We start from the raw sequence: 15,563 nt of genomic DNA, 5'->3' as shown, positions 1-15,563 counted from the left end.
GAGTGGAATTTCAGACAAAAAACTGTAATTTAGGGCAGTCCCACACGTCCAGATAATTCCGGTACCGGAAAAAATAGATACCGGAATTATCCATGTCCGTGTGGCCCTGCGTTTCTGTGGCACATCAGTGTGGCACACGGGCAGCACACGTGTGCCGCCCGTGTGCCCACTGGGTACCACATGGAGCGTGCAGGAGACAGCGCTAAAGTTTAGCGCTGTCCCCTGCATCGTGCTGAAGCCGCGATTCATATCTTGTGTGCAGCAGCGTTTGCTGCAGAGAAGATATGAATAATCCATTTTTTTGTGGTTTTTTGTATACAAAATAAAGCTCCATGTCCCCACCCCCTGTGTGCCCCCCCCCGCTGTTCTGAAAATACTCACCCAGCTCCCTCGTTGGCTGTCGCTGCTTCCTGTCCCGGCCGCACCTTCTACTGTATGCGGTCACGTGGGGCTGCTAATTTACAGTAATGAATATGCGGCTCCACCCCTATGGGAGGTGGAGCCGCATATTCATGACTGTAATCGGTGGCCCCACGTGACCGCATACAGTAGAAGGTGCGGCCAGGAGAGGAAGCAGCGACAGCCAACGAGGGAGCTGGGTGAGTATTTTCAGAACAGCGGGGGGGGCGCACAGGGGGTGGGGACATGGAGCTTTATTTTATACACGAAAAACCACAAATAATGGATTATTCATATCTTCTTTACAGCAAACGCAGCTGCACAGAAGATATGAATCATGGCTTCAGCATCAGTGGGGGGGGACAGTGCTTACTGGAGCGCTGTCTCCTGCACAGCACACGGACTGCACACGGACAACGTCCGTGTGTGGTACGTGTTTTACACGGACCCATTGACTTTAATGGGTCCGTGTAATACGTGCGCTCCCACGAACACTGACATGTCTCCGTGTTTGGCACACGGAGACACGGTCCGCAAAAAATCAATGACATCTGCACAGATGCATTGATTTTAATGCGTCTACGTGTGTCAGTGTCTCCGGTATGTGAGGAAACTGTCACCTCACGTATCGGAACCACTGACGTGTGAAATCGGCCTTAAAGAGTGACACCTATGTGTTTTGGAGCCACTCCTGATATATATAAAAAATACTGATGTGTGAATGAAGCCTAAAGCATGTCCAGGTGTTTACTTAGAAGTGGGACTGCAGGGAGAAAATTAAGTTTTATTCTCCTTGCAGTTGCTCGCTTCCAATTATTTGGATAGCACATGAGCTGTGAGCAGTGAGCTCTTATGATAGTGAGCGGGTTGCAATCACTCCCTCTGATCGTTCATTGAAAGTTTGCTCTGCAGCGTGTTTGCTGAGAAGAATATTGGTCAAGACACACAGGGAGTGATTACAGTAAGCTCACTATGTAGTGAGAACTGACTGCTTACTGCCCCAATGCCATCCTGATGACTGAACGCGAGCAGTTGCATGGAGAACATATCTTCATTTTCCCCCTGCAGCCACATTTCCAATTAGATACCTCCACATGTTTAAACAGTATTTATCTGAAGATCATCACGATAGCTGCATATACAGTTATATGAAAAAGTGTTTGCCCCCTTCCTGATTTCCTATTCTTTTGCATGCTTGTCACATTTAAATGTTTCAGATCACCAAACAAATGTAAATATTAGACAAAGATAACACAGGTAAACACAAAATGCAGTTTTTAAATGAAGGTCTTTATTATTAAGGGAAAAAAGAAATCCAAATCTACACAATCCAGTGTGAAAAAGTGATTGCCTCCTAAATCTATTAACTGGTTGGGCCACCCGTAGAAGCAACAACTGCAATCTAGCGTTTGTGATAACTGACAATGAGTCTTTTACACTGCTCTAAATGAATTTTTGCCCACTCATCTTTGCAGAATTGTTGTAATTCAGGCACATTACAGGGTTTCCAAACATTAAATGGCTTTTTAACCCCTTAGCGACCGCCGATACGCCTTTTAACGGCGGCCGTTAAGGGTACTTAAACCACAGCGCCGTTAATTAACGGCGTTGTGGAAAAAGTCCATAGCGCCCCCCAGAGGCCGATTTTCTCCGCGGTCTCGGCTGCCGAGGGTAGCCGAGACCCCAGAGAACATGATTCGGGGGGTTTTTAACATCGCACATCGGAGGACAGAGAAAAGGGGTCCCAGGTGGCCCCCCAATACTCACCTAGCTCCCCCGATGCTCCTCGTGTCTCCCGGTGGGCGCCGCCATCTTCAAAATGGCGGGCGCATGCGCAGTGCGCCCGCCGGCCGGCACCGGGAGAATCTTTGGGGTCTCGGCTGCCGGGGGTAGCCGAGACCCCAAAGAGCATGATCGGGGTCGGTATTACCGACCCCTGTTTTGCGATCGCCGGTAATTAACTGTTTACCGGCGACCCCAAAAAAAAAAAAAAGAAAAAAGTAAAGTGTAATTCCCTGTCCTCTGATGTGATCGCACATCAGAGGACAGAGAAATAGGGGGATTCGGGGACCCTAGCATACTCACCTAGGTCCCTGGATCCTCTTGCTGCTCCTCCTGGCCACCGGCAGAAGAACATGGCGGACGCATGCCCAGTGCGCCCGCCATCTGTCTCCATCTGCCGGCCGTCAGGAGAACAGCAGTTGGGGCTAAAATTAGGGTTAGGGGTAGGGTTAGGGGTAGGGGTAGGGTTAGGGGTAGGGTTAGGGGTAGGGTTAGGGTTAGGGGTAGGGGTAGGGTTAGGGGTAGGGTTAGGGTTAGGGGTAGGGTTATGGTTAGGGGTAGGGTTAGGGTTAGGGGTAGGGTTAGGGGTAGGGTTAGGGGTAGGGTTAGGGGTAGGGGTAGGGTTAGGGTTAGGGGTAGGGCTAGGGTTAGGGCTAGGGTTAGGGCTAGGGTTGGGGCTAAATTTAGGGTTAGGGTTGGGGCTAAATTTAGGGTTAGGGTTGGGGCTAAACTTAGGGTTAGGCTTCTTTCACACTTACGTCGGTACGGGGCCGTCGCAATGCGTCGGCCCTACATACCGACGCACGTTGTGAAAATTGTGCACAACGTGGGCAGCAGCTGTAGTTTTTCAACGCATCCGCTGCCCAATCTATGTCCTGGGGAGGAGGGGGCGGAGTTACGGCCACGCATGCGCGGTCAGAAATGGCGGATGCGACGTACAAAAAAACGTTTCATTGAACGTTTTTTTGTGCCGACGCTCCGCCAAAACACAACTGATCCAGTGCACGACGGACGCGACGTGTGGCCATCCGTCACGATCCGTCGGCAATACAAGTCTATGGGCATAAAACGCATCCTGCGGGCACATTTGCAGGATCCGTTTCTTGTCCAAAACGACGGATTGCGACGGAATGCCAAACGACGCAAGTGTGAAAGTAGCCTTAGGGCTAGGGTTAGGGTTGGGGCTAAAGTTAGGGGTAGGGTTGGGGCTAAAGTTAGGGTTAGAGCTGTGATTAGGGTTAGGGTTTGGATTAGGGTTGGTATTAGGGTTAGGGTTGGCATTAGGGTTACGCTTGGGATTAGGGTTAGGTTTGGGATTAGGGTTAAGGTTAGGGTTGTGATTAGGGGTGTATTGGGATTAGGGTTAGGTTTGAGGTTAGGGTTGAGATTAGGATTAGGGGTGTGTTGGATTTAGGGTTTTGATTAGGGTTATGGTTAGGGTTGACATTAGGGTTGTTTTGGGGTAAGGGTTGTGATTATGGTTAGGGTTAGTGATTAGGATTATGGATCAGGTTGGGATTAGGGTTAGGGGTGTGTTGGGGTTAGGGTTGGAGCTAGAATTGGGGGGTTTCCACTGTTTAGGTACATCAGGGGGTCTCCAAACACGACAGCCTCACGACTCTGCATTCTAAACTTCTGTGAAGCACTTGGGCATTCAAAGTTCTCACCACACATCTAGATAAGTTCCTTGGGGGGTCTAGTTTCCAAAATGGGGTCACTTGTGGGGGGTTACTACAGTTTAGGTACATCAGGGGCTATGCAATCACAACATAATGCCCACAGACCATTCTATCAAAGTCTGCATTCCAAAAAGGCGCTCCTTCCCTTCCGAGCTCTGCCGTGCGCCCAAACAGTGGTTTACCCCCACATATGGCGCATCAGCGTACTCGGGATAAATTGGACAACAACTATTGCAGTCCAATTTCTCCTGTTACCCTTGTGAAAATAAAAACTTGGGGGCTACAATATCTTTTTTGTGGAAAAAAAAATATTTTTTATTTTCACGACTCTGCATTCTAAACTTCTGTGAAGCACTTGGGCATTCAAAGTTCTCACCACACATCTAGATAAGTTCCTTGGGGGGTCTAGTTTCCAAAATGGGGTCACTTGTGGGGGGTTACTACAGTTTAGGTACATCAGGGTCTCTGCAATCGCAACATAATGCCCACAGACCATTCTCTCAAAGTCTGCATTCCAAAAAGGCGCTCCTTCCCTTCCGAGCTCTGCCGTGCGCCCAAACAGTGGTTTACCCCCACATATGGCGCATCAGCGTACTCAGGATAAATTGGACAACAACTATTGCAGTCCAATTTCTCCTGTTACCCTTGTGAAAATAAAAACTTGGGGGCTACAATATCTTTTTTGTGGAAAAAAAAATTATTTTTTATTTTCACGACTCTGCATTCTAAACTTCTGTGAAGCACTTGGGCATTCAAAGTTCTCACCACACATCTAGATAACTTCCTTGGGGGGTCTAGTTTCCAAAATGGGGTCACTTGTGGAGGGATTCTACTGGTTAGGTACATCAGGGGCTCTGCAAACGCAACATAATACCCGCAGACCATTCTATCAAAGTCTGCATTCCAAAATGGCGCTCCTTCCTTCCGAGCTCTGCCGTGCGCCCAAACAGTGGTTTACCCCCACATATGGGGTACCAGCATACTCAGGACAAATTGCACAACAACTTTTGGGGTCCAATTTCTCTTGTTACCCTTGTGAAAATAAAAACTTGGGGGCTAAAAAATCTTTTTTGTGGAAAAAAAAAATATTTTTTATTTTCACGGCTCTGCATTATAAACTTCTGTGAAGCACTTGGGCATTCAAGGTTCTCAACACACATCTAGATAAGTTCCATGGGGGGTCTAGTTTCCAAAATGGGGTCACTTGTGGGGGATTTCTACTGTTTAGGCACATCAGGGGCTCTCCAAACGCGACATGGCGTCCAATCTCAATTCCAGCCAATTCTACATTGAAAAAGTAAAACGGCACTCCTTCTCTTCCAAGCTCTGCGGTGCGCCCTAACAGTTGTTTACCCCCACATATTGGGTATCAGCGTACTCAGGAGAAATTGCACAACTTTTGTGGTCTAATTTCTCCTGTTACCCTTGTGAAAATAAAAATTTGTGGGCGAAAAGATCATTTTTGTGTAAACAAAAGCGATTTTTTATTTTCACGGCTCTACGTTATAAACTTCTGTGAAGCACTTGGGGGTTCAAAGTGCTCACCACACATCTAGATAAGTTCCTTGGGGGGTCTAGTTTCCAAAATGGGGTCACTTGTGGGGGGTTACTACAGTTTAGGTACATCAGGGGCTATGCAATCACAACATAATGCCCACAGACCATTCTATCAAAGTCTGCATTCCAAAAAGGCGCTCCTTCCCTTCCGAGCTCTGCCGTGCGCCCAAACAGTGGTTTACCCCCACATATGGCGCATCAGCGTACTCGGGATAAATTGGACAACAACTATTGCAGTCCAATTTCTCCTGTTACCCTTGTGAAAATAAAAACTTGGGGGCTACAATATCTTTTTTGTGGAAAAAAAAATATTTTTTATTTTCACGACTCTGCATTCTAAACTTCTGTGAAGCACTTGGGCATTCAAAGTTCTCACCACACATCTAGATAAGTTCCTTGGGGGGTCTAGTTTCCAAAATGGGGTCACTTGTGGGGGGTTACTACAGTTTAGGTACATCAGGGGCTCTGCAATCGCAACATAATGCCCACAGACCATTCTCTCAAAGTCTGCATTCCAAAAAGGCGCTCCTTCCCTTCCGAGCTCTGCCGTGCGCCCAAACAGTGGTTTACCCCCACATATGGCGCATCAGCGTACTCGGGATAAATTGGACAACAACTATTGCAGTCCAATTTCTCCTGTTACCCTTGTGAAAATAAAAACTTGGGGGCTACAATATCTTTTTTGTGGAAAAAAAATTATTTTTTATTTTCACGACTCTGCATTCTAAACTTCTGTGAAGCACTTGGGCATTCAAAGTTCTCACCACACATCTAGATAACTTCCTTGGGGGGTCTAGTTTCCAAAATGGGGTCACTTGTGGAGGGATTCTACTGGTTAGGTACATCAGGGGCTCTGCAAACGCAACATAATACCCGCAGACCATTCTATCAAAGTCTGCATTCCAAAATGGCGCTCCTTCCTTCCGAGCTCTGCCGTGCGCCCAAACAGTGGTTTACCCCCACATATGGGGTACCAGCATACTCAGGACAAATTGCACAACAACTTTTGGGGTCCAATTTCTCTTGTTACCCTTGTGAAAATAAAAACTTGGGGGCTAAAAAATCTTTTTTGTGGAAAAAAAAAATATTTTTTATTTTCACGGCTCTGCATTATAAACTTCTGTGAAGCACTTGGGCATTCAAGGTTCTCAACACACATCTAGATAAGTTCCATGGGGGGTCTAGTTTCCAAAATGGGGTCACTTGTGGGGGATTTCTACTGTTTAGGCACATTCAATTCCAGCCAATTCTACATTGAAAAAGTAAAACGGCACTCCTTCTCTTCCAAGCTCTGCGGTGCGCCCTAACAGTTGTTTACCCCCACATATTGGGTATCAGCGTACTCAGGAGAAATTGCACAACTTTTGTGGTCTAATTTCTCCTGTTACCCTTGTGAAAATAAAAATTTGTGGGCGAAAAGATCATTTTTGTGTAAACAAAAGCGATTTTTTATTTTCACGGCTCTACGTTATAAACTTCTGTGAAGCACTTGGGGGTTCAAAGTGCTCACCACACATCTAGATAAGTTCCTTAAGGGGTCTGGTTTCCAAAATGGTGTCACTTGTGGAGAGTTTCCACTGTTTAGGCACATCAGGGGCTCTCTAAATGTGACATGGCGTCCGATCTCAATTACAGCCAATTCTGCATTGAAAAAGTCAAACGGCGCTCCTTCACTTCTAAGTTCTGCGGTGCGCCCTAACAGTGGTTTACCCCCACATATGGGGTATTGGCGTATTCAGGAGAAATTGCATAACAAAATTTATGGTTACATTTCTGTTTTTACACTTGTGAAAATAAAAAAAATGGTTCTGAATTAAGATGTTTGCAAAAAAAGTTAAATGTTCATTTTTTCCTTCCACATTGTTTCAGTTCCTGTGAAGCACGTAAAGGGTTAATAAACTTCTTGAATGTGGTTTTGAGAACCTTGAGGGGTGTAGTTTTTAGAATGGTGTCACACTTCATTATTTTCTATCATATAGACCCCTCAAAATTACTTCAAATGTGATGTGGTCCCTAAAAAAAAATGGTGTTGTAAAAATGAGAAATTGCTGGTCAACTTTTAACCCTTATAACTCCCTAACAAAAAAAAATTTTGTTTCCAAAATTGTGCTGATGTAAAGTAGACATGTGGGAAATGTTATTTATTAACTATTTTTCGTGACATATCTCTCTAGTTTAAGGGCATAAAAATACAAAGTTTGAAAATTGCAAAATTTTAAAATTTTTTGCCATATTTCCGTTTTTTTCATAAATAATCGCAAGTAATATCGAAGAAATGTTACCACTAACATGAAGTACAATATGTCACGAAAAAACAATCTCAGAATCAGCGGGATCCGTTGAAGCGTTCCAGAGTTATAACCTTATAAAGTGACAGTGGTCAGAATTGCAAAAATTGGCCTGGTCATTAAGTACCAAATTGGCTCTGTCACTAAGGGGTTAAGCTATGTGCACATGTTTGGAATTGCCGCGGCAATTCTGCAACTCCCTGCTGCGGGAAATATGCATGCGGAATTGGCATGTGTATTCCCACTAATCACTAGCCTTTTGCAAGCGTTTTTAGCTTTCAAAATACTAGCGTTTTCCAAGCAATCTGTAGCATCGCTTGGAAAATGATTGACAGGTTGGTCACACTTGTCAAACATAGCGTTTGACAAGTGTGACCAACTTTTTACTATTGATGCTGCCTATGCAGCATCAATAGTAAAAAGATATAATGTTAAAAATAATAATTAAAAAAAAAATTGTGAAATTCTCACCTTCCGGCGGCCTCTGCAGCCTTCCCGATCCTCCCGTTCCCAGCAATGCCTTGCAACAATGACCCCAGATGACATAGCATTATGCGAGACCACTACGTCATCACAGGTCATTGTCACAAGGCATCACTGGGAATGGGAGCTTCCGGGAGCATCACTAAGGCCTGGGCTGGATCCGGGGTCTGCCAGAAGGTGAGTATATAACTATTTTTTATTTTAATTCTTTTTTTAAGGGCCTGGAGGAGAGTCTCCTCTCCTCCATCCTGGATACCATCCACACATGATCCGCTTACTTTGCTCATGGTGGGCATTGCCCCATGCAGAAAGTAAGCGGATCAATGCATTCCTATGTGTGCGGAATCTCCCCGATTCCGCACAAAGAATGAGCATGCTGCATATTTTTCCGTGATGCGATTCCGCCACGAAAAAATATGCAGCATTAGCACAGCATTGCGTAATCCCATTGAATTCAATGGGTTGCGTTGTGTATGCGTTCACACAGAGGTTTTGCCGCGTTTTCGCGACAAAAACGCATACAATCCGCAATGTGTGCACATAGCCTTAAGGTCATGCCACAGCATCTGAATCAAATTAAGGTCAGGAGTTTGACTAGGCCGCTCCAAAGCCATTTTTGCCCAGTCTCTTTCTTAGGGTGGAGTCATGAACATTGACCTTAACTCAGGCAAGTGAGGCCTGCATTTATTTGGATGTTGTTGTGGGGTCTTTTGTAACCTCTTGTATGAGTAGTCGCTGCCCACATGGGGTAATTTTGGTAGTCCGGCCACTCTTAGGAAGGTTTACCACTGTTCCATGTTTTCAGCATTTGTGGATAATGGCTTTCACTGTGGTTTGCTGGAGTCCTGAAGCTTTAGAAATGGATTTATAACATTTTCCAGACTGATAGATATCAATGAATATGTTTATCATTTGTTCCAGAATTTATTTGGTTTACGGCATGATGTCTAGCTTTTGAGGATCTTTTGGTCTACTTCAGTTTTTCTTGCAGGTTATATGTAAGTGATTTTCTAATTTGAAACAGCTGTGGTAGTAATCGGGCCTGGGTGTTTCTAGGGAATTTGAACTCAGCTTCCTAAAGATGTGATAAACCATAGTTAAATTATGATTAAAAGGGGAGGCAGTCACTTTTTCACACAGGGCTCTGTAAGTTTCGGTTTCTTTTTCCCTTAATAATAAAGACCTTAGTTTAAAAACTGCATTCTGTGTTTACTTGTGTTATCCTTGTCTAATATTTAAATTTGTTTGTTTGCAAATCAAGGGGGCAACCACTTTTTCACACAACTGTATGTTAATAATAATAATAATAATAATAATTTTTATAGCGCCAACATATTCCGCAGCGCTTTACAAATTATAGACGGGAATTGTACAGACAATAGACATTACAGCATAACAGAAATATAGTTCAATACAGATACCAGGAGGAGTGAGGGCCCTGCTCGCAAGCTTACAAACTATGAGGAAAAGGGGAGACACGAGAATGTTAGGAGTCGAGTTTCCTCTGCTGCACAGGGGGAATCTCGATCCGTGTCTGCTGCGGTCTCCCATTCAGCATCGGCCGCAGTGGGGTCTGCTCAGCAGAGACGTCGCTCCCAGCGTCTCGCTGAGGCTGATTCTGTGCATAGGGTCACCACTGTCTTTTCTGGCTTTCCTATGGTACCCTGCACTGATCTGCGGCGAGCGGGTCTCTCTGGGACTAAGTCCTTATTTGCACACACTGAGCATGCCCAGGGCAAGGTCTCCCATTGGAGGTCGAGGGTCACATGTTCGGTCACATGTTCAGGTACTGCAGCGCATCCCATTGGTCCTCCAGGAAGGTCCTGAAAGGGCAAAACTTCGGTAGCAGCTTCCTGTGCTGCAACTATATAAACTGCGCATGACCGCACGGCCATGCGCTAGTATTGTCTTATGTTATGTGCTTTGCGCCAGTATGGTCACATGTATGTGTGTTCAGGGACCCGGCTGAAATAAGCCCCTAGAATGCTGGCTCCTCCGGCGAGGAGATTGAGTCTGAGTGTATTCAGGGACCCGGCTGAAATAAGCCCCTAGAATGCTGGCTCCTCCGGCGAGGAGTTTTGTGTGTTTGTGTGACCACTGACTGTTCTCTGTTTGGGCAGTTAGCCTGTGCCTCTGTGGAGTCTAACAGGGCACAGTGCTTTCCTTTCACAGCTACTCAGTGAGATAACTGAGTTAGTCTATACCGCCATATAGCTCCGCCGTTTGCTAGCAGCAGGTACTCCTGCACGGTGGACCCCGGGCTGCGAACGCACCAATATCAATAAACATCTCTATTTACTCGGTGCGTTCCGCTAGCCCTAACACTGTATATGCCATTTTGAGGGGATAATAATAATATTAATCTTTATTAATATATTGCGTCAACATAGTCCGCAGTTCATTACAGTTTAACAGTTTCAAAACACAAGTCATAAGTAACAACGTTATCAATACAATCATTAAAGCAAAGTAAGACAGCTCTGGTCATGAGAGCTTACAATCTACAATGGGGTGGGGAAGATACAAGTTACAGGTGTGTATTTACAATGATGTATATACAATGAAGGTCCAGCCATCTTGAGGGACAGATGGAGCTGGTGAATAGGCTACACACGCACACTTACACATAAAATGACTTAGATTAGTGAATGTGAAAGGCCGCTCTGAACAAATACGTTTTGAGGGAGCGCCTAAAACTACCATATTTCCTGGCGTATAAGACGACTGGGCGTATAAGACGACCCCCCAACTTTTCCAGTTAAAATATAAAATCTTCTTAAAAGTCGGGAGTCTTCTTATATGCCGTGTGTCGTCTTTTAGGGCGGGTGCGGACCAATGTGTATATGGTGGGTCGGGGGGGAATGGTCCCGATGATGATGAGAGGGGGCATCTTACAGGAAAGATGTAAGTGGAGTATCCCCCTATTACTTCATTGTGGCAGCGATGCTCTTTGTGCTGGAGGGCGGCGGCTCCTATTTGTGCAGCGTGGGGTCTCTATGCTTGGAGGTGGCGGTGGCTCCTCTTTGTGCTCAGATTCAGATCTCGTCTCCTGAGATCTCAGGATGAGATCTAAATCTAAACATGCGCCACCCCCAGTATCACAATGCTTGGTGTACTCGGCGAGCATTGAGCATTTCCAGGATTATTTGGCAATAACTGGAGTCTCCACCCAGCATTTTTGGCGGACTTTAGAGACCCAATCACGCAGCAGGGATTGTCTGCCAGGCCATGAAATGCCGCAGCCATCTTTGTTGTTGTCGTGCAGTGATTGGCTTGGCCGCACAGCATCATCCCGAGTATAAGAGAACTGGCGCCGCCCTGCTCGCCGAATTCTGCTCCGGATTCAGCGAGAGTAGGGAGAGCTGCTGCCGAGATAGGGTCAGAATCGTGGTTTTTAGAGGTAGTGTAGGTTTGCAACTCTTAAATCCACAACTTCTGAGAAACCAACAGTCCTTTTTAGGGGTAATTCGTGGGTCCCGATATTGCAGCACTAGGTAGACAGGGCACAGCTTATCCACATCAGTGCAAGGCCTGCAGGCACTGTATGTGCGCACATTGCTCCCACTGCATCCCTACCAAAGCTCCATAACTGTCTGCTGCTGCAGCTTCTTTACTATATACCTAGTTGCATTTTTTTTCCCAAAAAATTCACGCCCCCCCAAAAAAAATATTCAGTGTGTTCTGTCAGACTGAGGCCTGTTTAAACATCATAGTTTGTCAGGCATACATAGCATAGTTGTATGTCCTAGTCTTGTGCCACTTTAAATTCACCAAAAAAGGCCTCATATATCTGCGTGCTCCAAGTTTTTGCATTTTAGGCCGTTTTGCCACTGTTTTTGCTGTCTGTTACTCTAATTATATACAGCATTATTTGGCATTTTTTTAAAAACAGGCCACATATTTGCCAGTGTGGTATTTCCGTGACAGCCCTCATATATCTGCATGTTCCAAGTTTGGGCATTGTAGACCGGTGGACCACTTTTTTGCTGTCTGATACTGTAATTATATACAGCACTATTTAGCATAAAAAAATAAAAAGGCCACATATTTGCCAGTGTGGTATTTCCGTGACAGCCCTCATATATCTGCGTGTTCCAAGTTTGGGCATTGTAGACCGGTGGACCACTTTTTTGCTGTCTGTTACTGTAATTATATACAGCACTATTTAGCATAAAAAAATATAAAAAGGCCATATATTTGCCAGTGTGGTATTTCCGTGACAGGCCTCATATATTTGAGTGCTCCAAGTTTGGTCTTTGTAGGCCGGAGGACGACTTTTTTTGCTGTTTGTTACTGTAATTATATACAGCACTATTTAGCATAAAAAAAATATAAAAAGGCCATATATTTGCCTGTGTGGTATTTCCGTGACAGGCCTCATATATCTGAGTGCTCCACGTTTGGTCATTGTAGGCCGGTGTACCACTTTTTTTGCTGTCTGTTACTCAACTTACATACAGCACTATTTAGCATAAAAAAATATAAAAAGGCCACATATTTGCCAGTGTGGTATTTCCGTGACAACCCTCATATATCTGTGTGTTCCAAGTTTGGGCATTGTAGGACGGTGGACCACTTTTTTTGCTGTCTGATACTCTAGCACTATTTTGTATAAATTAACTTCACAAAAAAGGCCCCAAAAAATGAATACAGTTTGTGATGTCAGGCTGAGGCTTTGAAAAATTTGCAGGCATACTGATCAGCTATTATTTTGCTACTAATAAATATATTTGTGTTGAGCATTTGAAATTGTGCAGTAGTCCATTTAAAATGGGTAAGAAAAGGGGCAAGGGATGGGGAAGTGGACTTGATGATGATGGTGCATGCAGAGGACGAGGCCGTGGCCAAGGTGAATTTGCACAATAAAGAAGACCCACATCTTCTCGCTCGACCTTCCTGTCCCAGTTTCTAGGGGACCGCAGCACACCACTATTGAAGCCAGAGCAGTGTGAAACGGTTGTTGGTTGGATAGCGGATAATGCTTCCAGTCACTTAGCCACCACCACCACCACCATGTCTTCCACACGGTCATGTCTGAGTAGCCGTGCGTGTGACCCGGATATTCCTCGCCCTGATGCTCCTTCCTCTCACCATGCCGAGTGCCCTGAGACAACTGATCCCACACTTGGACACTCCGAAGAGCTGTTCAGTTTTCCATTTCAAGATTCAGAACTCACGGCCGGTCAACTTGAAGTGGGGACAGATGAGATTGCATGTAGAGATGGCCAATGCTTTGACCAGCCCCGGTCACGCGAAAGCGATGGTGGGAAAGTGTCACAAGAGGTGAACGATGATGAGACACAATTGCCAGAAAGTCAGGAGGAGGAGCAATGTGTGGATGTGGAAGACGGGGTAGTGGATAACTATGTGACTGACCCAACCTGGCAGGAGGACATGCAGAGCGAGGGCAGCAGCATACATGGGGAAGGAGGCATATCACCCCAACAGGCAGGAGGAAGCAGTGTAGTGGCCACAGACAGAAGGCGTGCATCCGTTCCCCATAACACCAACATGAGGGAAGTTGCCATTCTAACTGTTAGATCTTCCCGAGTCTGGTTATTTTTTAAAGACTCTGCCGATAACCCCAAACAGGCCATTTGCAGCACCTGCCATGATCGCATCAGCAGGGGTAGCAAAACAACCAGCCTGACCGCCATCAGCATGATCAAGCACATGGCAGCAAAACACCCGACTTTGTGGGCCGAACCCCAGACTCCAGGACCACTGCCTGCAGGTCACACCACTACTTCTTCCACTGTTTTGCATAGAAGCCAATCCCCAGTACACCATGCATGTGAAGATGCCTCTAGCCCTGCACCTGTTGTGGCCCACAGTCAAGCAGCACCATCATCAAGCCTATTAACATCCTTGTCCCAGCACAGCCTTCAGTTGTCTATAACCCAGTCTTTGGAACGCAAGCGGAAATACCCAGTCAATGCCTCACAGGCCACAGTCCTAAATTCTAATATTTCTCTTCTGCTTGTGCTAAAAATGCCGCCTTTTAGGCTCATTGAGATGGAAGCTTTCCGCAACCTGATGGCGGCGGCCGTCCCAAGGTACTCGGTCCCCAGTCACTGGCATTACACCAGTATGTGTCCCACAACATTACCCGTGCCCTTAACAATGCTGCTACGTCCACCTAACCATGGACACGTGGACAAGTGCTTGAGGGCAGGGACGGTACATCTCACTGACACCACACTGGGTTAACATAGTGGTAGCCGGGACCCAGTCGGGCCTTGGGATGGAACACATCCTCCCCATGCCGAGGATTGCTGGCCCTACATTAATCAGGGTTGCCCCACAGTCTACAGCTCCTGCACCTCCTCCATCGCCTCCTCTTCACCCTCCATCTCTGAAATCAACAAATCAGTCGGAAGCTGGAAGCACTGCAGCACTGCCTCAGCCAAGTGGCAACAGGCTGTGCTGAAGCTAATCTGTATAGGTGAAAAACCGCACAATGCAGAAGAGTTGTGGACAGTGCTGAAAGAGTAGTCAGATGTTTGGATGACACTGCTGAACCTACAGCCAGGCATGGTCATGTGTGACAATGGCCGTAACCTGGTGGCGGCTCTGAGGCAATGTGAGCTCAGACACATACCTTGCTTGGCCCATGTGCTTAACCTCATGGTTCAAAGTTCTCTGAAAAGCTACCCGGAGCTGCCGGATCTGCTAATGCAAGTACGCTGTGCCCATTTTAGAAAGTCAGCTACAGCTTCAGCTGCCCTTGCCGTGCTTTAGCAGCGTTTCCAGCTTCCAGTTTACTGGCTGGTATGTGATGTCCCCACACGCTGGAACTCTACGCTGCATATGTTGGAAAGGATTTGTGAGCAGAAGAGGGCAGTTGTTGACTATCAACATCAACAAGGCCGTCGATATTCAGTTCAGACTCCACACATAAGTCCTCAGGAGGGGATATGGATGTCCGACATATGTACCATCCTCCAAAACTTTGAGGACTGCAAGATGGTGAGCGGCGATGAAGCCATAATTAGCTTCTCAGCATTCTGAAAACCTCACTGCTCACAAGTAAAGAGGATGCATTGCAGGCAGAGCACAAGGACATGGAGCAAGTAACCATACAGGGGGATTACACTCAGCCCAGCCTCATGTCTTCTCAACGTAGATTGGTAGACAATGAGGAGGAGGAGGAAGAACAAGAGCTAGTTCATGCGCTATAGACGGTACTACAAACAATGCTTTCATACCATCTGTTCAGCAGGGATGGCCTGAGGACAGGGAGGAGGATGAGGATGAGGAGGACAGCATGGTCAGTCATCCTGTTGGTGAGGACACGGAAGGCTTGCCTGTTAGCAGTCTAGCACGCATGGCTGACTTTATGTCGCATTATAAAAATTTTGGGTGACACTCATTA

This window comes from Ranitomeya imitator, chromosome 4 (assembly GCF_032444005.1).
Source record: "Ranitomeya imitator isolate aRanImi1 chromosome 4, aRanImi1.pri, whole genome shotgun sequence".
NCBI lineage: Eukaryota > Metazoa > Chordata > Amphibia > Anura > Dendrobatidae > Ranitomeya > Ranitomeya imitator.
This window is presented reverse-complemented; position numbering follows the sequence as displayed.